Consider the following 26875-nt stretch of genomic DNA (forward strand, 5'->3'; position numbering starts at 1 on the left):
AGCAGACACCATAATGGTGACTAAATAAAATCAATTCACATAGAGCTCAGATATTACTTACACTGTAATGGGAACAGCTTGTTTGTCAATAAGCTTTTTTGAAATACTGAATGTTCAGAGATTAGATGCGAAAGTTGCAACTTTAAACTATTCAATAGCATCACTAATTTGTTAATTATCGTGTGACGTCATTCAGCACCATACACTGAAAAATGTGAAACTTTTAACCAGCTTAAAAAGATTACTTTAACTTTGGATTTTGCTACGGAGACAAAAAATTCTGCAGTATTTGTATATATATACAATATATTTAATATTTTAAATTAGTAAGCATAATAGACCTTGAATAGGAGAATATAACGTCATCATCATAGTTTGAATAAATGACTCCTGCAGAAGCTTTGCTTTCAGCAAAATGTCCTGCTTTCTTTCCTACTTTACATCGAAAGTGCACTTTGTTTACTGATAGTCAAGCTCAGCTGCAGTTTTGCTTGGCTCATTTAAATATCGCATTTCAGCTTTAGTTTAGTAAAATAGTTGAACTTTGTTCCTTCATAAACTTCTCAATTCCTCAGGTAAAAGCAACTGGCTTAATTTAAAAAACTACAAGAAGAACCGTACCTCTTTGTCTATCTTATATTTTGTGCATACAAAATGTTTAAAAACATGTTAGCTCAAGTTTGCACTTTCAATCAACTAATTTAATCATCTAAAATTTCACACATGCACACACTGAGATAGAAAAAATCTAGACACAGCTGTAATGTGATAATCAGCTTTCAAAAAGGTCTTCTAAACATATTATGCACATAAAATGTACACACATTCATATTTAGACACAAATACATCAATAATCAGTCTATGAATCTCAAAAATGGTGAAAATTAAGAGCGAAGCTTCAGGCTGCAATGCATGCTGGGAGTCATGATCATTTACTATGATACTGCATAGCATGCATTTTTGTTTATTGTCTTTTGTTAATCGTCACTGTTGTTGAGTTTATTATACTGGTTCTTGATGTCTGTGTCCTAAAAACTTATCCATCCTAAATGAGCCACATACATTCAAACTTTTTTTACTTTGAGAACTCAAGTGGTCACGTTACCTGTCTGTTTTTATCTTCATCACCCAAAGACTGTTGTAGAATCCTCCATATTTCTTCTCCAGTCGGCAAAGGTCAAAGCATCTGTTCAAAGCACTACTTAATTTATTTATATAGCACATTTAAATGCAATGTTGTTGCCCAAAGTTAAAATCCAATACCACTGTTGCGCACGTCACTCCTACATTACATTGGCTCTCTATAGTCGCTCAAATCAAATTCAAGACTCTAGTCCTGGAGCCATTCTGTAGCCATCAAAAAATCACATCTCTTCCGTCAATACCTATCTGATCAGTTCGGACTTCTATCTCTTTTCTACTAAAAAATGGCCAAATGTTTTATTTTATTGCATGTTGTTCCAATTGCTTCCATTGTTTCCCTCATCTGTACGTCGCTTTGGATAAAAGCGTCTGCTAAATGACTAAATGTAAATGTTATGAGTGAGCTCTGACAGTTACTGGACATGGCTGATCAGAGACATTGGCGGCGGTATTAATAGACTCCACTATCCACTGGGACTCCTGGACTGGCCATACATGTTGCACTTCTCATGGTCTGCCTTGGAGAAGGGAGGAGGAAAGAAGGTTCGCAGAACAATGGGTCTAGGCACACCTTGCCTTGGGTACATAAAGGCTTTGACATAGGGGGCTAAGGAGAGGCCCTCTAGAACCATGGCCAGATCCCAAGACGGGACCCTTAAAGGGGCCAATTTTGGAAAGAGGTGGAGGGCTGAGGCTGACCCAGATCTGTGAGCCCGAGGGGGATACTGCTCAAAGGTGACGGCTTGCTTCCACTGATTTCAGCTCTCCTCGATGCCCTCAACGGCCAAGACGTGCCGCTGCTGGCTCACATCGAAAATAAATACACCTGGCCACTTTGACGCTGTCGTCGGCAGCGGTGTAAACGCACATTAAGGGAGACGTCCGTACCCTCACAAAGCTCCTTAAAGGGTTCCGGGGTAATTCCTTGTCCCTTATCGAGCTCATGGAGAAGTTTGGCCAGTTTACCTTGAAGTAAAGGCATGGTTTGGTACTCTTGGCACTCTATTTCTTAACAGCCCAATAGATAGTATTCGTATCCTTCTCTGTATTAGTTATCACTTCCAGAAGATCCTGATAAACGGGGTAGGCTCCAGTACATTCCTTAAAATCACCAGGATATCGGCGTCCTCAGAGCTTGATGGCTGAGGGAAGAGGCTCCCACCCCGGGCAGAAGAGGCCGCATTGCGGGATTCTGAATCCAGATCGCTAGCACTTTACGGGCCATCAGCAGGCTTTCGGCACAGGGCCCCTGAGAATTTTTTCACTGGCGAAATGTTGGCCCCTTAACGCTGGTCCTACACAGGCAGCCCTCAGCTCATCCCCCAATGTAGACTTGTAGAAATGTTGATCACTTTTGCACCTTATATTAATGTAGAATTTTTTTGACATTTCAACAATCCAACATTACTGTGATCAGACTCTGATTAAGCTAATTAAAATTCAGTGCTTGTAATAGTGTTTAATGAAAACATTGATGAAATATATCTATAGATATGTTTAACAAATGTTGTTTTGTATGCAATAAAATAGAATGGTTACATCAGTCAGGTACTGTAGTTCTTAATGTCTCTATTGCCTCAGACTTTGTGTTCCCTCAGCGTGTGAGGGAAACATGATTAGACAGGCAAATATGCCCAACCTTAAATTCCCAAGCAAAACAGTCAGTATTGACAGATGAGATTGACAGTCAGTAATCACGATGCAGTTTCAATTGTGTAAACAAATCCGAAGGCGATCCTTGCAGCCTTTAGCTTCCCAGTGCACACCTTAGGTCACGCGATAATCACAGTGATGTCACACCATTCTCATACTTTGATAGTGTAAGTGATATGTGAGCTCAAAGTGAATTTATTTTATTTAGTTACTATGTGGTGAGTGTTTGCTTTAACTGGACTCTTCACCCTTAACTTTTCTATACTATTTTTTCCTTTGCCTGCTGCCATTGTTGCTTAATGAACCACAATTGTTATAGCTATGAAAAACATGAAGTAAATCTGATCTGAGAAAATAAACTAAATTCACATACTTTCCCTCTTAAATGTGGGCAGCTTGACTTTAAATTGACATAAGAAACTGGTCAAAAACCCAAATCAAACTGATGTTGAAAATTTTACATCCACTTGATGTCAACACACTGATGTGTATTTTTGGATAAGAAAAAAACGTGTTTGCATGGTGCCTGCCTGATAGTCCAGGGGAATGTTTAAGGCGGTCTCCCACGGCTTTGGCTATTGATGTGGTCGGTGGACTTGCTGTCTCACTTTTTGGTTGCATCTGCAATGATAAAGAAAAACATGTTTTGTTTTTAGTGTGTTACTCGTAAGGAATAATTAGTGAGTTGTTAAGATGTTTCAGTTCGCATGTAACCTATATGAAATGCCTAGGATCCACTGTTTCAGATAAATGTAATGGCCTGTGGCGCCAAATTCCGTCCAATCAAAATATAAACACTTATGCTGCTTTCATCCTTTGTTATTTTAAGAAACATTGTCTCATCTTTCAGATGTAACAGGGAATTATAATAATATGCAATCCAAAACCTTTTTCTAAATAATTATGACAAAACCAATCAGAGTTGAACTTCTGGAGCAGGAGAGTGAGTAAGGCCTGAGGCCTAACCGTGCTACTAGATTTATTTATGCAGTGATCATCTGTGTCTCCATTTTCATTGCGCTTGTCTATATTGGCTGGTTGTTTCTTGTTACAAGACCTGCGAAGTGCTTGCGCCTTTATGAAAAGTTGAGATTTTTTCATCTCGATGCGACACCAATGCGCCTAAAAAAAAGAGCGCGTCGCACCATTTGTAGCGTAGCGCCGAAATGTGAAACGGGCATAATTTCTTAAAATGAAGAATTGAACATAGATAAATTCTGTATCCGAGTCTACTAATATGTTCCTTAACAAGTAGGACTCTTTAATTCCCCGATGCGGAACGCAGAAAGATTCACGTTATCCAGGGGATAAAACGGAATAACGTGGATGTGTAAATATATCCATGATTCTCATGGAGTTTTCGGTGTCTGCATCTTACTCTTTAAGGGCCTAAACACATGAAAATCTGAGCTGCTCTGAGAGTTTACTTCACATGCATTTCACAGTTTGCTTTGAGAAAAGTTAGTGCAACTGTCAAACATGCACTGAAAAGGTCTTTGAAGCGCCCCGCCAAAATAAAAGTCATTCCTACTAATAAAAACAGTAGTTCACTTTTAGCATAATCTGTATTAGTTACTATCTGTATACTGTTGTATATCATAATAATGCTATAGTGTAGTATATATAATAATAATCTAGAAAACATCCAGAACAATTAAAAGAGGAAACAATGGAATTTAAACAGGGCTCTGCAGGATTTCTTTTGTGGGGCTTTTGGATAGATACATTTACTGGCTTTCTTAATTCAATATTATGCAGTCATTTTATTTTCATCAATACTTCTTAAGTAAAATGAAATGGTTTATTTATAGATTTTCTTTTGATCCAATCAAAATTTCATTTGGATCAACCCAAATCGGTTTGATCGCTTACCTGGAGGCTTCTATCAATTTGATTAAAAGAGGATAAAATAAAAACAGACGTTACCAAGATCACCTTTAGGAGCAGTCTAGGATTATTACTCACCTTGAAATAAAAACTGGAAGCAGAGGAAGATAATCCAATCTGAAAAATAAATAAATGCAGGGTTATATACTCATTCATATAAACCCAAGCATCTCTGATAGTTTGTGTGATGGGTGCGATATAAGTGTGATGGGCCTCTACCACTAAAATGTTTCATCAATGATTACGGACTAATCAGAATGTAATGAACATGGCAAATCTGAGAAAAACAAACAAATAAGACTTTTCTGATAGTTTGTCAAAACCTGTACTTACAAAGTCAAAGGACTGACTGTGTTGTGGCTTTTAAAAAAGCCTTTGGTGTATTTGGCAGCTTTTGACAGACTTTTCTAGTGATTGACACATCTTTTTAAGAAATAAGTTATTTTTTTAAATGTCTAGCAATAGGAAATTTACTATTTAGGTTATATAAATACATATATATAGGCCTAATAAAATGCAACCAAGCAGCATTGTTTGGCGTGTCACAACCTTAAACAAGCAATGTAATTTAACAAAGAGTGGAGCATTATTTCTCAAGCCTGGGCCTTTCAAATACATGAAGTATTAAGTATGAAGTTAACAGCATGGCTAATAAACACTAAGATTATACCTATCCCATGTCCCAGCAAGCAATAGCCATCATTTCAACGACTCGGTTATGTATAGACAATATATAGTCCGGCAATGAGTAACCCAAATCTAGCCCAAATAACCTTGAATTTGGTTATGTTTTGTTTTTGCCCCCCAAGAAACCTTGTATGATATTCCACAATGTAAACGAAACGTTTATTGATGTATCTTATCATGTTCTATACTTTAAAATGATCAGCAAGATGTAGTGTCCTTTCATTACACGGTCGATCTGTATTCACGATTTAGCCCTTTATTGACTAATTGTTATGTATTGGCTAGCCCTGATTTAGACCTATTAGACTAAATTGTACTTACAATTAGACCATAAACCATTCGATCATGAGTAAAAGTGTTGACATGTATATGTCGCCCACGCATATCATTCTTACTGTCATTCACAACATTTATATACATTCTTTTTGTTTATTTGGTAAAATGCAATTACAATCTCAACCACTAGATGGAAAACTGTCACTCCTCAGGTAACAAGTCATCGCTGCAAGATCTCGAGATGACATTTCCGCCATGTTATTGCATGAGAGAGAGAACTCAGCATTGTGACTTCACTGCACATTAAGTCGGAAATTATATATTATATACAAACATCAAACAAGAACATTTTTGCTTTGGTCTCGCTGTAAAAAATGTTCCGTAAATTTACGGAAAAATACCGGCAGTCGTGGTTGCCAGTAAAATTCCGTGAAAAATACAGGAAAAGAACGTAAACAGCTTTGCAGTTTAAAACTTCAGGGCACAAACTTCAAGCTGTGTATGAACTTAATACATTTGCGTCTTTTATATTAATTTTACAGACAATTTTACAGTGTTTTCCCGTATTTTTTACAGACGCTTTCTGATAACAGGTTTTTTGTGTGAAAACAACAGAATTTCAATGTTCATTTCACAGGCATTTTTACAGTGTAGTATGTATCTGTGTTTTCGATTTCACGTGTTCATTATTTGTTATTATGTGTAGGAACCGTAACATTTAAGCGTTAACAGTATAAGACACGTTGTAGTTAGCTTTAAATGCTAACTTAACTTAACATTACGTGCTCTTGTGCTGTAACACCAGTGTTTCTTTGTCCACTTAAACAGTGCCCTTTTTACAATTATCTGAATTCAAGAATGTAAACATTCATGCTCTCAAATTGATCCTGAATCACTCTTAAAGCTAAGACAGCTAGTTATTTATTTATTCGCTTTTTAACCCAAAATTCTCTGCTTGCGCGACATTGCGTATTACGCAATCACATAGAAAAGATTACGCACGACAATCCACTTGCCGAGGCTGACGTCTCCACCATATATGGAAAGTCAAATACTGTTTCCAGGTCCAAATGCTCAATAAATGCAACAACAAAAAATGCTTACATAAGCTCGTGGCGAACTATAAAACTATCGGAAAACCATGACCTATAGCCTTTATCTTTATAATGAAATCCCACATACCCAGTCAGCGATTTATTTTCATAATTTATTCAAATATTAATGTCCGAGATTCCTTGAGCCTGGTGAGTGTAGTGTATACTTTGAGTTAATACACGTATCGCTTAAATTTGCATTATGAGTAAATAGTGGTCATAAACAGCTGTAAACTGTAATGTTAGCCCCACTTGAAATTAATAGATGCTTGGACCCGTAAAACTATATATTATATAAAAAGCAAATATACAGGGAGGAGCCCTTTTGAACATTTTTAATTATAATTGATATATAGTAATTTTTAATTTTTTATGTTTTTTAAAGAATTTCAATTAAAATTGTAAATTATTATATATTTGATTAACTTCTTATTTACATTATATTTAAAAAGCTATTAATTCACGTTATATTTGAAAAGCGATTTAAGACACTGAGTACATGAATTATGTCGTCTCTCTGTGCTTTTTTATTGATATAAAATTGCGCCCCCCCTGTTGGGAACAACAGCTTAAAAACAACAACTTAAAACATTTCAATTTAGATTAATATCTATATGTCATGTGTCACTTAAAAAATAAAACAGAATTCAACATTTAGAAATAGTATAGTTAAAGTATAGTTAAGAATTAATTTTCAGATTTAGAAATTTACATATTTAATGATGTATTCATTTCTTCATATATAATCATTTATATGAAGAGTTTGGTTTCAAAATGAGAACTCAAAAATAATGTTTTTTATTATGTTTACATGTTTTTACAGTGTTTTATCGTGTTAGTTTGAAGTACTTATTTTGCTTTTATGGCTTAAATCAAAACAAACCAACTGCAGTTAATTTAAATTAACTGGAATACACAAAAACATGATTTAAAAAAAAACGGAGTTATATCATTTTGGAACCAAATTCTTCATATATTTCCTTTACAATGAACAAGTATGCATCAAAAACAAGTTTATTAAGCAGACACAGACAGAATATCTGCGAATGACAAGTGGTCATTTCCTGCTTCATATATGACTTATTTAAGACGGGTGAAGAATCTAATTAGATGTGCAGAGGGACGCAGGAAACTTGAATCATGAGAGGAGAAACCACAGAAGATCTGCATTATTGAAGACGATGTGAAGATCAACACGGCAGCTCAGACGTTTCTCACCCAACACACTGAACATCAGGTGAGTGTCTTTATCTTTTCACCTCTTCAGAAAGGCAGCAATTATTTATAATCTGTACACCTACAATCTAAAAAATTACCAGGTTTATAACTCTAATGGTTTCTAATGAAAAAAGATCTTTACATCCATAGACAGTAAACTGAAAAACTCTATTGTAAATATTCTAAATATAGCAATGCCACAATTGTATTCATTTAATTTGTTTGACAAGCTTTTTTTAAATTAACTTCTAATCTCATATATTTATTCAGGCACTTTTTAATATACATAAGTACCTATTAACAAAAATGCGAGCAGTTTACCACTAACCGTTCAATTTGGACCACTGGAAAATTATATTTTCAAAATACAATGTTTTAAAGTATTAAATACCTTAAATGTTTTAAAATACCTTAAAAGTATTAAATACCTTAAAAGCTCAGTGGTAAGAGAATTGTGTAAACAACGCAAGGTATAAGATGATGCAATATAAGTCGCTTTGGATAAAAGCGTCTGCCAAATGCATAAAAATAAATGTGAACACTAAACATTGTGAATGTTCCTTTTTTCCGTTTGTTATGAATGGAAACTTTAATATTTCTGTGTTCATTTGCAAGAAACCCCTTAAGTTAAGAAAACCCTTAATTCTAATTGTAACAGTATTGTCACTCTGGGGGTTTTTTTAACTTAAGGAGTTTCTTAGGGCCCGGGCCCTGGTCCTTACCCTAACCTTGTGTTTTAGACATTAAGGGCCCTATCTTGCACCCAGCGCAATTGACGTTGTACACCGACGCATGTGTCATTCCTATTTTGCACCCGCGCAAAGCGCGCTTTTCCCTCCACAGAAGCACGTCGCTAAACTAGTGAATGAACTTGCGCTCCCTGGGCGGTTCAGCGCAAAAAAGGAGGCGTGTTCCGGCGCAAACAATCCCTGGTGCTATTTTGCTGTTCCATTAAACAATTGCGCCACTGACCAGAAAAAACCTAGTCTAAAGTCAGTGGCGCGTTGCGCGTTGTTCATTATGCTATTTTAAGGGCGCATGCTTGACCATAATGTATAGCGTGCACAACGCGCATACACTTTGCTCATGTAGCCTAATCTACACAGATGCAACAGTTATTTTTGCAAATCATAAATTGTTAAACTAAAAAAATATTAACACATGATATGACGGAATTCATTGTGGTGTGCCACGAAGATGTGAAAAAATAGGCATAAATCTAGCTTACAAATTATTCAGGCTAATTGTAGTAATTAAGGATCAGACCTGTTTGCCCAATAGTGGCAATAAGACATATATGTATATAAGGACATCTGACAAATTGGTTTGTCCGTCAAGAACCAGGAAAAAAAATCGACTGAAAAACTGAAAAAACTGAAAGACTGAAAAAAAAGACTGTGAAATCACCTTTACCATAATGTAAGTACATTAAAAACCTTAGTCTTCAACTTACCAGTTAAGTTGAGCGTGCTCATATTTTTGCGCCTGGTAAATACGCCATAATAATAGCAATCCATAATGGAACTTGCGCACCTGCTTTTAAAGGGAATGTTGGATGACGCTCTGATTGGTTTATTTCACGTTACGCCCAAACCACACCTATGAATAATGAAGCTACTTCAGACCAACCCATTTTAGATTTGCGCCGGGCGCAAGAGCCATTTATCCCGCCGGGAAAATAGCAACAGCGCCGAGACCCGCCCACAAAGTTACTTGCGCTTCGCGCTTTGACACTTGCGTTTCAGATCGTTAAAATAGGGCCCTATATGTGATTGAAAGCTATGTCATGGATGGAAACATACCAGACCAATATTGATATTTTTCTCGTGAGTTATTTCTTTATTCTTAGATATTCTTAGAAGTACATTAATATTATTAGCAAAAGGCAGCACGATGTTCTGAACATTCTGTTAGCTAGGTCAGCACTTAAACTCAAGTAAGATTAGACATAATTCATGTACAATAATCATTGAAAATATATTTCACATAATAACGTGCTGTATAAGAGATGAGTTTCTCTCACTACCAATTTACAAAAGCATCTTACTTTTATACAAAACAAACTGAGAGATCTGTATGTAACACTTCTGGCCAAATAAACAAATGAAATTCTAATATGAAAATGATGTACTCACCTTCTGGTCTTCAAGAATTTTTTTGCAGAAATCTCTTCTGCCACGTGGAGGGTGTGGGTAATCGACACCTGTGTAACATCTGATTTATTACACCTTATGTATTTTGCTTCACACCAAAGTGTTTTTTTATATTGAGATATTAGAATTTTGGTTTTACAAGCTCACCACTAAGGATCTCCCCACACTCCTCCTCATTTAAGATGGGGGGAGATGATCACTGTCGCTCCATACTGGAGGTCCTGTTAGGTGGTGATTGCGGGACCAGTTCACCTGCAAATACAATGATTTCATTTTCAGCATTTCTATAGGATTTGGCAAATAAAATTAACCTTAAATGCAGAACACAGATATGAAAGGGTGAATCCTAGCATGCACACATACTTTAATGTTTCCTAAATGATCAGAATGGTTATTGTCCTGTTTACTCTTCACATTTGTTCAAATCTGCTTATATTTGGTGTTGGCTTTATTTACGTCATAGTTCCTTGTTCTTAGTTTATTTTTATTATTTTATACATTATTGAAATAAACTGGATTACAATCAAGTGTTTTGGGGCAACTTATGTGGCGCAGACTGTTGAAAACACCTCCAATAACAGCACACAAAATACTCATTTACTGTATTTTCTAACGATTAAACATATTCACAAAATATAAAAAAGTTGTGATAGGAGCAACATCTCAAAGGGCCTCATTACATATATATTTTATATACATTTATATCGTATAAACGCATCTACAGGTTTTTCTTTAACCAACAAAATTGAAAGATTTCAATGTGAAGTGCAAATGCGTCCGCAGGTGATGAAGTTTCCTCAGCAACTTGTTATTATCTGTGGTGTTCCAGGAAACTGTAGAGGCTGATGATCGTTCAGACCTCATCGTGACTCGCTCGATTTCCGAGAGCTCTCAGGTAAATCCCTGTATATCCGAGAGATCTCAAGGAATTCCCTCGGTTTAGGAGCGCTCACAAGTAAATCACTCGGTTTCCGAGAGCAAAGGGGGAAATTCCCTTAGTTTCCTCAGTTTTTACACACAGCATACATTTACAGCTTTAAAAGTCATTCTCAAATGTGAAAGAAATTTGATTAAAATGAGTAAAATAATGACACAATTTACCAGAATGAACTTGTTCAGTGGCAGTGACGTGAGTGAAACGTCTAAATCCCTTCTAGATCATCTCTGCCAAATGAAAATAAACATTAACTGACAGAATCGTAATGATTTCACATGATCTTAACTTTTCCAACGGTTACAGATTACAGAAATACATGTCAAAAGATTTATGTATATAATTTATAGAGAAAAAACTTAAACATTTGTGAACGAAAATGAACATTTCATTACACACTTTCTGATGCTTTCAAGCTCTGGTGGTTGCGAAATCTCTGCGCCGAGCAACAGGTGTTAAATCACACAAATCGCAGACACTCCTCTCTGGTTGTGTGGTTGGTTGTTGTCTCCTCATATATATGTGAATACTTTTGTCTCTGGGTTCTTCCTAAGTGATGAAGTCTTGTTGACCTTGCGTAACATCAGATTCTTCGAGAGTCCTTTAAATTACTGTGTCACAGTTCGGATTAGGTCACCAGTCCCCTCCAGTGGTATTTTTGGAAATTGGGTACAAACATAGCAGTTCCTGTAGATTCTTGCCTTTTGGTTCGTCCGTCTCCACCACATGTTCATTGAATGAGGATGTGGAGGACCAAGGTGGTCCGTCCGTCCCTTTAGTCGTCTAAGGTAGCGATGAATCCATCGTTGATCTGTCGTTTGCTGCGAAGTGTTGATCCTTTGCTCAGAACGTGTAATGTCAGTCAGTTTGTCAAACTTCTTTACGGTGTCAATCGTTGCATCAAGCTTCACAGTGTCATTTTGTGTAGTTGAATTCTGGGATAACAATGACCAGGTGTTTGCTAGTCGTGTTTGTTTGCATGATAAATGGCAAAACACTCAGATAGATGAGAAATAACAGCATACATGTTGCAATCCTTAAGTCACAAAGCAAAGTCTAAACCAAACTTGGTGTGCTGTATGTTTAAAATGTTGTGTGGCTCGATCAAGCACTGAGTCAATTCCAAGGGCGGTTTTAGAGAATAGATATTGTTCAGCTATTGTAGTATATGCTGCTAGTATACTGTTGTCCTGAAACAGAATGCTCGGGGAGTGTCTGATGTCAAATTTGTCCAGTAAGCTTAATGGCTCGCAGTGATGAACATGGATCTAATGGAAATCATCTGGAGTCTTTCACTCCTGTTGGCTGTAATCATCTATTGTCAAAGGCACTACTTGCTTCCACATTTAATAAAGTTCAATTGTTGGGGTAGAAAGTTTCGTAATTGGTTCAGAGGTTCGATCAATGTTCGTATGCTATTGTGTCAGTGAAGGATCTGATTCTGATGAGTTTATCGCTTGGGAGAGAAGCTTGCATCTTAACTGAATCGAGTTGAATGCGTAAAAAAGTTAGCGCCATAGATGGACCTTGCGTTTTCTTGACAGACAGGGGTACGCCGACGTCGTCGAAGATCTGTCTGAGTATGTTGAGGGAGGATGTTTGGGAATTGGGAAAGTCAATGAGTAGAAAATCGTCGAGCAAGTGTAGGACGAAGGGCAGTTTGTTGACGTTCAAAAGGATCCAACACAGTGCTTCTGAAAGGCAATTAAAGATGTGTGGGCTGCTTCTACAACCAAAAGTGAGTCTAGCGGCGAAGTAAAATTTTGACTCCCATTTAACTCCAAACAGGTGGCGGTCCGTGGGGTGAAGTGGTATAATTTTGAATGCGTCTGTGATGTCGGTTTTGGCTTGCAAGGCTCCGGGTCCGGCTAGCTTAAGCAGCATGATGGCGTTATCAACTGAGGCATAATGCAGTGAAAAGGGGTCTAGAGGGATGCATTCATTAACGCTTGCAGTCGTGTTGGAGTGGGGAGAAGACATGTCAAAGATGAGGCGTTTCTTACCCGAATATTTCCTAGTACCGACACCGAGTGAGTTAATGCGAAACAAGGAATAAGGAGGGGAGTCGAACGGGCCGATTATATATCCTTTATTGACTTCTCTCTCCAGCAGAGATGAAACAATTCCGGGTTCGGACATGGCAGATTGTAGATTTTTTGCCACGAAGGGAGCAGTGAGTCTTGACGTAATACCGACCCGGAACCCTTGAGAGAGGCCGGTTAACAAATAATCTACGAAACATCTATCGGGTTGTGTCGAGAGGTAGTTTGCGAGGATAGGGACGTTGATGGGGGTAGATACTATGTTGATCAGAACTTTTTCTCCCGAACGACGGCTTTCGCTCGGATAGCCGGCCTGGATCTCCTGGGGCAGACTGTTTTTGGGTGTGGGTCCTTGCAAAAGCTACATACATGAGCGAATTTGCATTGGGGAAAAGAACAAACAGATTCATTAAAATTATTACAAAGAGGAGTGCCGTTAAATTTAAATGTGTCTCGATCACTAGCATCTGAGTGCTTCCTTACATTTCCAGCACCGAGTACATTGTGCGAGTCTGGAATAGTGATTGTTTTAGGCCAAAACTGTGCCGAATGTCAGTGAGAGCTGCAGATAGCGCATGCGAGTGTCGTATGGCCGCCAAAGTTGCGAACGAGTAGTTCTGTGTCTATTATAGACCAGTCAATTCTGGAGTTAAAAAGAGAAATAATGGATGCGGATTTAGCAAAGAACGAAGAATGGTATTCGTAGAACAGTGTACCCCCGTAGCGTTGACTGAAGTCTGCCATGATTGCTAGATAATCATCCATTTCCTCCCTCTTGTCAGGATAAACTTGGCAGAGTATGTCGCGATAAACTCCAAAAGCGATCGCGAATTCGCCAAACGATAGGTTACGTTGCAGTCTGGGATCGGATGTTCTGAGAAAAACTGCCACATTACCACAGACGACCATTTTTCTGTCGGCCGCAGGCGAGGGGAGTAGGAGTAGAGCCAAGTTAATGTCCTTACCTTGGATGATGTTGTTGCGTAAAGCGGGAGATACCGTCGCCGCTGCTGGAGGGACGACTCGCCTGCCGAAAGCTACCGCTGGATCGGCGGTGGCGAGGGTGAAATGTGCGGTCGCCTGCGAAGTAGTTGCATCATGTGGTGGTGTCTGGATGATTGTTGAAGCGGCTACGGGGGTAGACGTTGACGGCAGGCTAAAGTGATCGTGCTGTTCGGGGGTGGGATGAATAGTCGAGGTTGCTGAGCGCATCCGGATATTGGATACTGGGTTGCTGACCGCTGTCTCGAAATCCATCATTTTCATTTGTAGGCCTTGGACGGTGGTGGAAAGAGATCGAACAACCTCTAGCAGCTGTTCGTTAGCATCGCGGGATCCGTGCGGGGGAGATTGGATCCTTGTGGGCTGCAGGCACTTTTTGGATTGGCGAGTAGGAGAGGATTTGCTGGACCGCTTCCTACCAGCTTGTTTGGGCTGGGTTGGTGGCACTGATATCGTTGGGGTTACCTCGGTAGTTCCGGGAGGGACACCCAAGGTGTTGAAGGCTAACTGAAGCAGGTAGTCCCTGGAAAGATCGGGATCGGCTGGAATGCCTGCTGCTTCTAATTTGCTGGCGATCAATTCTGATGGCCAGTGAGCCCAAGGAGAAACGCGGCATTGGATTCTTGAGCTACGCCTCACGTTGGCTGGAGAAGGAGGGATGAATTCCTCATCGTAGTCAGTATACTCACAGAAATTATTCTGAGACATTGCGGAGGTCTGCGAGTCGGGCTGTTGGATTACGACGAGTCACTGTTGCTTCAACTGCAGACGTAGAAAGGGGTAAGTGGCAATCTTTTATGTTTCATGTTGGAAGGTGATTGGTTGGGTGTTGATTGATAATTAGTGATGCAGGATTGAGTCTTCCTGGCAGAACTAGCGCTGAAGCTATATTTCTACTATGCTAATTTGTGATGAAAATGAAATTATGTTCAATAAGATGTGCTTGTGTTTACTTCCGCATTAGCTAAGTGATGTTTTGCGTTTAGGTGGTACTTAAGACTGGAAGAGCTCCTAGAGTACATTTACATTTAGCAGACGCTTTTATCCAAAGCGATTTACAAAGAGTTAGGGAGCAACAGGCGATATGTCATACAGGAGCTATAATACATTAGGTGCCAATACAAAGTTACTGGTTTCGACTAAAGATAGACCACTACCTGTTGAAATAAATTTCTTTTTTTTTTTTTAAACAACAATTGCAAAAGGTGCAAACAACCTTAGTCTTGTCGAGGTTTCCATTAGGAAGCTTCTTAAAAATAATTTTTCCCTGAAGCAAACCCGGCGGCTTCATAGCTGCATCCATGTTAGCGTGTCACGTTTGATGTGGTAATAAATTCACAGTAACGTTATGTTGTGTTCAGACCAAACGCGAATGGCGCATCAAGCGCGAGTGATTTACATGTTAAGTCAATGCAAAGAGGCGATAGACCTACTTGCTGCGCGAATCGCGGGAATGAAGCCCTGGTTATGAGATGATGAGGCTACGCGAATCACGCGAGTTGAAAAATCTTGTTCTCGCCCCCTACACTGCAATGAAGCTAGGTATACATCCGCGCTAAAATATCAAGGTGAAAGTCATCATAGTTTACGTAGTATAGACCCAGCTCCCAACCCAACTTTGAGAATAGATTAACGGCAACATTTTTGACGCAGCACGTTAACGCCGATAACGACCCACCACTAATTAAAATTCAATAAAAACGTTACATTATGCATTATGCATGAACCAACAATAAATCTCTTTCTACAGTATTCATGAATTTTGTTTCTTAATACTAATCCAGTTGTTTTTTAGTGTTTGTTCATTGATAAATGTTAACAAATACGACAGTTAATATTTTAAATGGTTTTGAACCACTGGGATGAATAAATGCTGTAGGAGTATTTCCCATTGTTGGGTAACTAATGTTTAGAATTGGAACCTGTCGTGTTAACTGCCTTTTCACACAGCGTGAGCTACCATTACACAAACACCACACAGTATAGGTCTGAAACTTAGTTGCTTTATTTAATCGTCCCTATATGAACAATACCACAGAAACTAGTTGTGAAGTGATATCAAAGCTGGTAAACCGAGTGTTGGCCAGTCACAAAATAAATCATAATGCATAGGCGATTGTTATCATTCCCATAGGGCGTCGATTTGGGTAGGGACGGTTCTGTGCCAATATTCAGGCAACATTAAATGGTCTTTACCAATAATTTCGAACACACGGTTAATCTACACTTATATATGACCACTGATGTGCGTATGTGTCTTTTTTTGCACTTATTACTTATTTTATTCAACAATTATTTATCCAGGATTTATTTAATTGAAATTAAAATCTTTTTCAATCGCATTCTGAAAAATTAGCTCAGTTAGTCATACACAAATGGTTTAGTTTTCTGCAAAACACAATTATTGAAACAAACAGTTTGACACGTCCAGATATGTGAAGACGCTCATGAGTGAAAATAAATGTAAATAAATAATTATTAAGTTATAATTACTGATTATACGAGAACTTAAACTGAAATCTTCTGTGCATTTTCACAACCTTAACTATGACCATTTTCTTGAATTGTAATTAACAAATAAATAAATTAAATAAAAAGGATATAATGAGATGTACCGCCCATCCCTGCCTAGTAATACGCTAGAATACCATAGCAACCCTCAGTAGATAATAAATAAAAGAGAATAATAAACCTCAGCAATGACTAGAAACCAGATGAAACACCTAACACATAACTATCTGATGCAGTCTACTAACGTCTAGTAACACCCTAACTAGAAAAAACACCCTGGTAACCAGCTACAACACCTAGCAACACATAATTACCAGCCAAAATATTCTAGCAATAAGTAGGGATGTGACGATTCACCGTGAGAGGGTTGAAATGTAAAATAAATCTGAATTCCTGTCGGGTAAACCCGCCCTGTCTTGATTTTATTCACTTGCAGCATGATGTGAAGATCTCAGTCGTCCACAAGATCGGACATTTATATGCACTTCATCCAGTCTAACAAGTCCTGAGGGTTCTCGAAGTGAACCGGGTCTTGTTACAAACACACACACCTGTGAAAACAACCTCAAATCTTTCCTAAGAAGGTAACTAGATAAAACCATGCACAAACACATTAATACACGTATGTGAAAAAGAAAAGAGTAAACATATCTCTGGGTCCATATGGACCTTTTCATGCCACTTAGGAAGCTTGAGGTTAAGGCAAAGCTCTTTGTACTTTCTGTAGAATTCTAAAGACTTCTCGATCCTCACGTATTCTCTGTAATCAGGTTGTATAACAGGGATGGTATTAATAATGTTAAAACAAGATTTGTCTGCATCTGTTTTCAAAGGATTGAAATGTGTTTGTCTACATACAGTTCAGGCGTTAGATCCACATGAACATTGAGTCTGTCCATCTCCTGAGCCCTGTATAGAAAACATTATGTTCAGAGTCATGTCTTTGGAAATATCGGCATCAAACAAATGCATGCATGTATAGATACAGTGGTCCCATAATATCTATACATTTAAGCCTTTATAAATGTACAACAATGAAAAATGTCTTACAAAAATGTCAATGAAAGATTTCAATGTGAAGTGCAAATGCGTCCGCAGGTGATGAAGTTTCCTTAGCAACTTTTTATTATCTGTGGTGTTCCAGGAATCTGTAGAAGCTGATGATCGTTCAGACCTCAGAAGTAAATCCCTCGATTCCTGTTGACAATGAAAGAAAGAGATTGTTAGAAGAGCTCTGAAACTTCATGTCACTTAACAGGCTTAATACAAATGATAATATTCATTTGAGCTTATCACAATAGAGTGTTCTCTTACTTCTCTCTGAATAGCTTCAACATCTGAAATAAGTCTCTGTAAGCACCGATGATCCCAACATCCCTGTACAAAAAAAGCAGGAAAAACAGAAACGGATGAATACATTTTATAAGAGGAGTGATTTGTTAGAATAAAAAACAAATTGGGAAAATATAGTCTGGTAAACATTTCTGATTCTTTGTTCTCCTGTTCTGATGGGGAGTCAGCGTCTGCAAAACAACATATTTAAATATTTCATGTCTCATAAAGGACCCTTGTGTATTACTCCACATACAAGTAATGTTTTTATATTTCATTCAAATGCTACATTCTTGATTGAGAAAAAAACACACGGGGTCATTTCACTCACCTTTGCAGTGCTGAGATTTAGGGCTCTTCTTGCTTCCCTGCTCCCTTCTTTCATCTTCCCTTAAAACGCTCTTTAGTTTACCAATTTCCTCCTGAAAAGAAAGAAATAGAGATTCTAAGAAGAGCTCTGAGATCTGATAATTTTGTAAGTGCTGAAAGAGATTTGATGTGCTTCCACATTTAGATACAACGGATTACTTACATTCCCTACAGATTGGCTGTTTTGCTTCTCATCGGAACTTTTAAATCCAAACCACCTCCAAATGAGTGAACCATTGTTTTTTTTACTAACCAGTAAGTTTTCTGTAGTGTTGACCGGCGGCGTGTGTTCCTCCATTTCGCATGCTACCTTGTGTGCTGGAGCAGGCATATGGCGTTCCTAAGGGTCCAAATACATGACTTTGCAGCACACATTCGTCTCACTGAACGTCTAACTCCACGTCTTAACTTTTTTTTTATTCTGCTATTTATTGCATTGAATTCAAGACGCAGACGAGACGTTGACGTGACGTAGACGTCACGTAAATCACGTGCAGCAGTGAAGCGTCCAGTTAGGCGTCACGTGTCATTCACGTGTAGCAGTGAAGTAATTTGTTGTCATTTTTGCTAACACGTGTTGTAACACGCTCCTATACACGGTTCAATGCAGTGTGTCAAGCGTCTACTTTGTTAACTTTCACTTCACTCATTCCTCTCACTGAACGTGACGTCTGCGTCTGTCCTAGGAACTAATGATCATCTGTTGTTTACTTGACATTCTGTTAGTTGTGTTACACACTGGTAAGGACCAGCTGTAAATCTTAGTTTATGCAGTTTGTAATGCTTTGTGTAAAGTGTTCGTGAAATACATTTAAGTCCAAAACCATGGTTATATCATTATATGTTGGGCATGTTATTACGACTTTCTGATGTTTATATTGTTCTGATGCGATCGATTATTCCTGCCACGTTTTCCGATATAATTCAGTATAACAAATAAACACCACTTTAAAATGTGGTGACCACTGCTGTGTACAGTTTATTAGTGCTTTTTGTGCTTTATAAATAAATAAACGCTTGCATTTATTTGATCTGTGTTTCACTCTATTTCCAGTAGGTGGCATAAATGCAATATTAAATGGTTTGCCAAGCCATATCTTTTTTATGTTAAATAATAATAATCTTGTGTGTGTGTATTTGCAAGGTTTTACTAATTTACTGGACAATGTCATATTATTGTATTTTTGTTTATTGTATATACAGTGTTGAATATAACAAATTAAATAGTATTCTGTGATTATGGTTATAGGCAAGGGCGAAATTTTGATTTTGACATTGGTGGGGACGTAAATAAAATTGGTCTGCCAAGCCGCATTGTCGCAAAAGTTTAGAGCAGTTTCCTTCACTTATTTAAACAAAATAATATTTTAAAGCTTTTTTTATATTTGACCTTATTAATTTTACACAAGTCAAAAACAACTAATATACAACAGGTCCATTTCATTTTATTTGTGTTTTATTTTTTACTCTTTTGTGATGCCAAGAAAATTCTGTCAGGGTAAATAAAAACTAAAGCAGAAGATTTCCTCCAAATCTGATAAAGCAGAAATGAATATAACACAATATTCTTATTCTGGGACTTCAAAGTCCAGAACATCTTCAAATCTACTGTTTTCTACATTGTTTTCAACCATAATTTAATGCATAACAAATGCAAAGGCTGCTTCTGCCATCTGATAAAATGACAAAACTGGTGATGCAAGGCATTGAACAATTCAAAGCTCTCATTTTAAACCACACTTAGAAGCTATAATCATTACGTATTTTCAATCTAACATTTGTCACAGTACAGAATTTATTATTACATAAATAAGTAGTTTTTTGGCATCCTCTGATTTTGATAGCTGTTTCTCAGCCAAATATCATATTGTTAATTTAACTAATTTCTTGAATTAGTACTTATTTGTTTAGTACTAATTCAACTGCATGAAAGGTGCATAGGTGGAAGAATGAAGAACTGGTTTAGTCTTTGATTTCTATTGCATTGTGCTTCTCTTTGAGCCACTCCTTGGTGGTCTTAGCAATATGTTTTAGGTCTCTGTCATGTTGAAGGCCGATCCACTACGCATCTTGAGTGTTCTTGTTGAGGTGAGGAGGTTCTCGTCCAAGATTTAACAGTAAATGGAACCGTCCCTCACCTCCCCAATCTGGTGAAGGCATACTGTTCCCATAGTAGAGAAAATGCCCCAAAACATAATGTGCTTGACTAAAGAGACAGTGTTCTTGGGGTCATAGTCAGCATTTCTCTCCCTCCAAAAACAGAGAGTTAATTTTTGCTCCATCTGACCACAGCACTTTCTCCTAAGCCTTTTCTGGATCATTTTACTGTTGATTTCTTCTATTTCCAAATAATCACACCAACAGTTGTCTCCTTCTCATTAAGCTTCTGTATGTAGCCCAAAGCATTGTGTCAGTCTACAATCTTGTCCCTGATAACCTTTGACAGCTATTAATCTAGTCTTGACCATGGTGAAGAGGTTGCGATGGAATATACAGATTGTGATGGCAGGCTTCTTTTTTAAACCTAACAAACTGACATCAGGAGAAATTTCCTAAAGTGACAGGAGTAATTTGTGTAACATATAAGCACATAACCTATACCTATTAATACAGTATATAATCAGTGGGAGCCAGATCAAATACTAATTTTACTCACCGAATTGCAAAACAATTTATAACCTTTTTTAATGTTTCTTTTTATGGATTTTTGATTGATGTTCTGTCTCTATCCTTTAAAGTAAAAACTACCATAAACATTATAGAAGCTTAATTTCTTCATAAACAGGTAAACTTTCAAAATCCGCAGGGGAACAAGAAATGTTCCCACTGTATGGAAGTGATGCAAGAATATTAAATCTCAGTTAAGGTACTCATAAGGTTATAAAGGCTGAACGTTGGGTTATGGTTTCTAAAGATGTCAGTTATGTTATTTACGGGAAAGAGAAGTTGAACAATGTGGTCAAAAGTATGGAAAGTGTAAAAGAGTTAGAAATGTAGGGTTATGGTGTGAAGAGAAATGTACATGGAAGACTTATGTCCAGCCAATTAAAACAATATGCACGGTGAGCAGAAAAACATTCACTACTAGATATATAATATGTACATTATTATAGCTTATATAGCAATTTTCTGATATCCATGGAGGGATCTAAAGATCTGAGGAGAAAACAGCTTTTCAAATTAAACAAGAAGAGAGAACCCAATTATAAAAATATTTAAGATAGTGATAAGAGTACAAAGGACTGAAATAAATTTATATTTTAGCTGGGTCCAGTCTCACGTTGCTGCCCTCGGAAGTTCGATAATTCCCACTTATATCCGTAAGTAACGTCTTGATTTAGTAACATTAAAAGTGTTTAGTAACATTAAACATTAATGTTACATTAAACATAAATGTTACAAATAATTAAGTAGCATTAAAACATTACATAATTATCTGCTAACAGTAATACAGCAACGTAGCACTATTTCCAGGGCCCGGTTTTTCAAAAGTAATCCAGGATTTTGGATAACGGATTGGATCAAATCTTGAAAGTGTGTTTTTCAAAAGAAAAAACAGATTACATAATCGGATTAGATCACGTAATCCAATCTTGGTTTTGATCCGGATCAGAACTTTTTTGTAGGATTTGGATCACTTTGTTCCAAAAAATCTGGATTAAACTGATCCCATCAGAAGGGTGGATTCAGCATGGATTCAATGCCCAAAATGTAATGAAAACTTTAAAAATGTATCAAATAATACTATATTTGGATCATGCAGTATCTTACAAGATATCCTATTTATTCATAAGGTTTTAATTTTATTTGTTCATCCGTCAGGCTACAGTGATTAGGTTGGCTTTAAGGTATTCAGCCTTTCAGTAAAGGCCTACAGCAAAGTAGAAAGAGTTTGGCCTCATAAAATAATCCTCCAAACAGCTGTCAAAATTGACCACAAACAATACATTTCATTCTGTCACTAATTGATATATATATTCATCACAATCGAAAATATTTTTGTTTTTAGAATATTTATTAGTGATGCATGCAATGATTACAGAATAAACCAAAAAAATGAAGAATGGCAATCACTGATTTTTGAAATCCAAAACATATCCAAAAGAACGGGATAATTTGAGTGAATACATTTTCCACGTTGACCAATCTCACGTGTAGGGCGAACGGGAGGGGACATGCTCGTTTCACTAAGTTTTGTCGTGGCCATGAGATATTACCCCTTGGGAATGTGATAATATGTTGTGAGCAAGAATAAGCAAGGTCAATGTGAGATCAGTCAAATGATTACAACATACTCAAACTTTAATTTACTATTCCAAAAAGAAAGAATTCGCTTACTTTCAGTTAATAACTGTTTAAAGGTATTGTCAGTATAAACACATAAAACTGGTTGTATGTTCAGGCAGACGCAGACGTCGCGTTCAGTGAGACGCAAACGTCACGTTCGGCAGTTGGGCGAGTCAAGCAACAGACGCAGACGTCACGCTCGGCAGACGCAGACGTCACGCTCGGAAGACGCAGACGTCGCGTTGAGTGAGACGTGTGTGTGCTGGGTAGTTATTGTTTTGGACCGAAAGGGACGCCATACCGAGCGCCATAGCCATACAGGCAAGAGGGCGCGATCTGGTTCGCGTAGAGCGAGCGCGTGCACGGCATCAAACCCAATCGATACGAACGATATAGGCTAATAATGCTTCGCGTTGGTAAACATATCGATACATCCCTCTAACTCGGAATACCGCCCAGCCCTAGGTGTACTCACCTTCTGTTCTTCTTTGAAATTTTTGCAAAATGCAAACCATTTAGAAGATCGCTGTGGGGCTTGAAGCACTTCAACATCTGCAATCTCACAGACGTGTGTGCCCCATAAATCCAGCAGTTGCAACGGTCTCCTTTGCCAGGCGGAAAACGTATCGCGTTGTGGTGAAATGTTGTCCTGGGACATTAAAAACACATTAGATCGTAACAGAACACAACGCTGGTGTATAAGAGGCGATATTACAAAAGCATCCTACATTTACAGAACATTTAGATACTTGTATGTAATCCTTGTTGCCAAATAACCAAACACACCTTATAACACTCATGTGATGTACTCACCTTCTGCTCTTTGATTAGATTCCGGCAAAGTAAACTCCTCTCGGATGGAGGGTGTGGGACAGGGACACCTGCAGAACATCCGATTTATTCCACCTCATGTATTTTACTTCACACTCAAGCGTTTTCTATATTAAGATATTATTTTGATTCTGAATTGAACATTGGGTTTAAAAGCTCACCGTTTTGTTTTTTTATAAGGAGGGCAGTGGATTGATGGGAGACTATGTTAACAGCACCCTTCCGATTTGAGATAGGGGGTAGAACTTTTTTGGGTGCAGGAAATTATCTCGGAGGTCCCACTAGGTGGTGGCTGCGGGACAAGGACTGTATCACAGTTCTTTGATCTCGGTTGCATAACACCTGCATAACATCAGAATTATTACACCTCAAGTGTTTAACTCACACTCATGTTTTTCTTTTTTTTTAAACCATAGTTTGGATTCCGACTTTAATATCGGTTTTACAAGCTCAACGCGATTGGAGATCATCACGGTCCGAAGGCTCCGTACTGGAGGTCCCGTAAGGTGGTGGGTGTGGGATGTGGGTTTTTTACATTCAAAATATCACATTTTATTAGAACACTATTGGCATAGTTGAGTGATTTTGGAACAAACAGGACAAATGTACCACATATTTCCACAAACACACAGCATACATTTACAGCTGTTAAAGTCGATCTCAAATGTGAAAGAAATTAGATTAAAAGACTAAAATAATGAGACAATTTACCAGAATGAACTTGTTCAGTGGCAGTGACGCGATTGAAACGTCTAAATCCCTTCTTGATCATCTCAGCGAAATGAAATGAAAAACATTAACTGACAGAATCGAAATGATTTCACATGATCTTAACTTTTCCAACGGTTACAGATTACAGAAATACATGTCAAAAGATTTATGTATATAATTTATCAAGGAAAAACGTAAATATTTGTGAACGAAAATGCACGTTTCATTACTCACTCACAGATGCTTTCAAGCTCTGTTGGTTGCCAAATCTAACCCACACAGTTGATGAGATATTGACTAAAATGTAAATTAGCATCGCTAGTGTCCGACAGAAGTGTGCATACGCGTCTGAGTAGTGGATCACATCTCTGGCAATCCCACCAAGTTTGGTATTTCTACGGCTTAAGCTTTTTGACGCCCGGACAGTTTTAGGGCAGACACAGAATAATAATAGGAAAATCTTACCGATACAACAGTATTGCTGCACTTCATGCTTGGACCTCTAAATATTAAAAAGAAGAGCATCAGGGTGAACTGGAGCTAGAACAAACATCTCTTGGTCTCAGGTGACCTCGGGATGAGACTTCTAAACAAAACAAGGTGATATTAGTGTAGTGACCATTCACATACAATGTTAAAGTTAAACAGTGAGATGGATGTGTGTGCCCGGTTCTGATTTAACTATTGCAGCATAAACTTGTTAACGTGTGGCAAAAAACGCTATAATGGCTAAAAGCAATAGAGTAAACAGTCTAAATAAGGTATTCTTTTACGGTTATTCAACACACCTTTAGAAATAGCAAAACTAAAACTTGAAGCATGAACATTTGGTCTGATCAGAACATGTCTAATAACTTATAATGACTGAAGCAAAACAATACAAATGAAGGCGTCTAAGAGCAGAAACTCAATCATTCTTACCTTGAAACACATTTGACTTTAAACTGCAGAATCAAGGTAAACATGGTATATTCTTAGCAAAACTAAAACCTAAAATATGTGAATGGCTCAGATCAAAATGACTGTCGCGTGTAGAAAGAGTCCAACCTAGAAATGACAAGGACCTGTACAAGCCTGATCTTTCTTGTGCCTTTAGTGCATTTTTGGCCTTTTGGTGAAACAGTTTTCTAAATGTTTGTGATGTCACACCATAAAAACATGTTTACGGTATATTTGTCAACTACCCACACATATATTATATTGATTTAGTATTTTGATTTAAAGAATAAAATGTAAATCCACAACTTCCATGGTGACCTGCAGAGACTAGGTGTGTATTTGTTAAAATCTATACACTTATGCTATTAAATCAAGATGTTTTTATAATAATTTGATACAATACAGCTTTAACAAAACTCTTATGTTCATCTGACATGTTTTATTCAGTGAACACTGATCTATATGTTCAAAGAAATATGTTTGGAAAAATTAAACTTTACTTTCTTGCCCTTAAAAGATTCTATGATGAGCTCTTGGCTGTGCACATCGATCATATCGAATCAAACTGAAACATACTACACACACAACTAATGTACAGTATACGTGTATATAAGAAAATAGCGCATAGGTTGCGTATCTGGGCCAAGAGGGCAAACTTGTGTGTTGTATCGTAAACGTTACTTAATGAGTACCTGAAATATGAAATGGTTTGGATTTGAGCACAAATACTGCAAATATCCTTTAAGCTTCGATTATGTGTTTTATTCACAGCTCTTCCGTGAACTACGGCTCTTTGATGAGTAGGAAGTACTGCTCGATCTAAAATCACTACGAGAATCGTTTATAACGTTTATAATGTGCACTCGACAAACATCATCATTATAAATATGTCCACTTTGAATTCGGACACCACTAAAAATGGATGTCACCTCAGATAGTGCACTATAATTAGGGCATAGGGGGCTATTTCGACCTACGTGTGTAAATCGCTCTTCTTCCGTTTCCCATGTCCAGAGTTTCCGCGAGAGCGCCCTCTGGCTTTCCGATGTGGCGGCATTTAACTGTAATTTGTTGAGAAACTGAGTATAAAAATGACACGATATATCATCCCAGACCTAGTTGCAAGATTGAACATGCTGAACCCACTGCAGAATCTGTGACAAACCCAAGGATATTCAGCATACACCCCCTGGCAACAGATTGAACAACATTCAACTTCACAACTTGTGGAGTGACACCACCAGACAGGCACGTGTTATGATTAACTGCCCAGGTATGAAAGACACTTGGACATTGCAATTCACAACGAATGGTATGAGTGGACCCGTTTCACAGTCAGTCAATCACAACTGGATAACTGTGTGTTTTGTACACCAACACCACTGAGAAAAGTCATCGTTGTTCCTAACCCCAATGACTATAGACAATGTGCCAAATACTACACTGGACATTGCTCTAAGAAAAGAAAGACTTTTCCATTTTGCCCTGCAGAGTGTTTGGCCTTTACAGGATGCCCTGACATGAAACGTCAGTATCAGAGTCCACAGTGGGGTGAACAATGGAGGTCTATAGCTATACACCTGTCCCCATACATGGTTGAAGTATCTAGCCTTTATGATGCTGACTATACACTGAATTATGAATGTTTTAATGGGACAAGTTAGAGAAGTAGGAGTAATGTGGGCATTTAACAGTGTAACTTTGTGACAGTTTTGCATCAAGACCGAGAGATCTTTGACCAGATAAATGTTGTAAAGTTTTGGTCTTCCACTTGTGCGAATATATCTCAAAAGAGAATGCAAATGA

At 37.7% G+C, this 26875-nt stretch overlaps 1 long non-coding RNA gene across 1 annotated transcript; it reads right to left on the minus strand.

Moving 5' to 3' along the window:
- Nucleotides 1-23665: 23665 nt before the first annotated feature.
- On the minus strand, nt 23666-25997 carry LOC130414562 (uncharacterized). Its single transcript, XR_008905626.1, has 3 exons — nt 25762-25997; nt 24596-24716; nt 23666-23761 (listed from the first exon to the last, which is right to left on the minus strand). It is a non-coding gene; the product is annotated as an uncharacterized LOC130414562 (long non-coding RNA).
- Between the last annotated feature and the right edge of the window lie 878 nt (nt 25998-26875).

The sequence above is a fragment of the Triplophysa dalaica genome, chromosome 24 (genome assembly GCF_015846415.1).
Source record: "Triplophysa dalaica isolate WHDGS20190420 chromosome 24, ASM1584641v1, whole genome shotgun sequence".
NCBI lineage: Eukaryota > Metazoa > Chordata > Actinopteri > Cypriniformes > Nemacheilidae > Triplophysa > Triplophysa dalaica.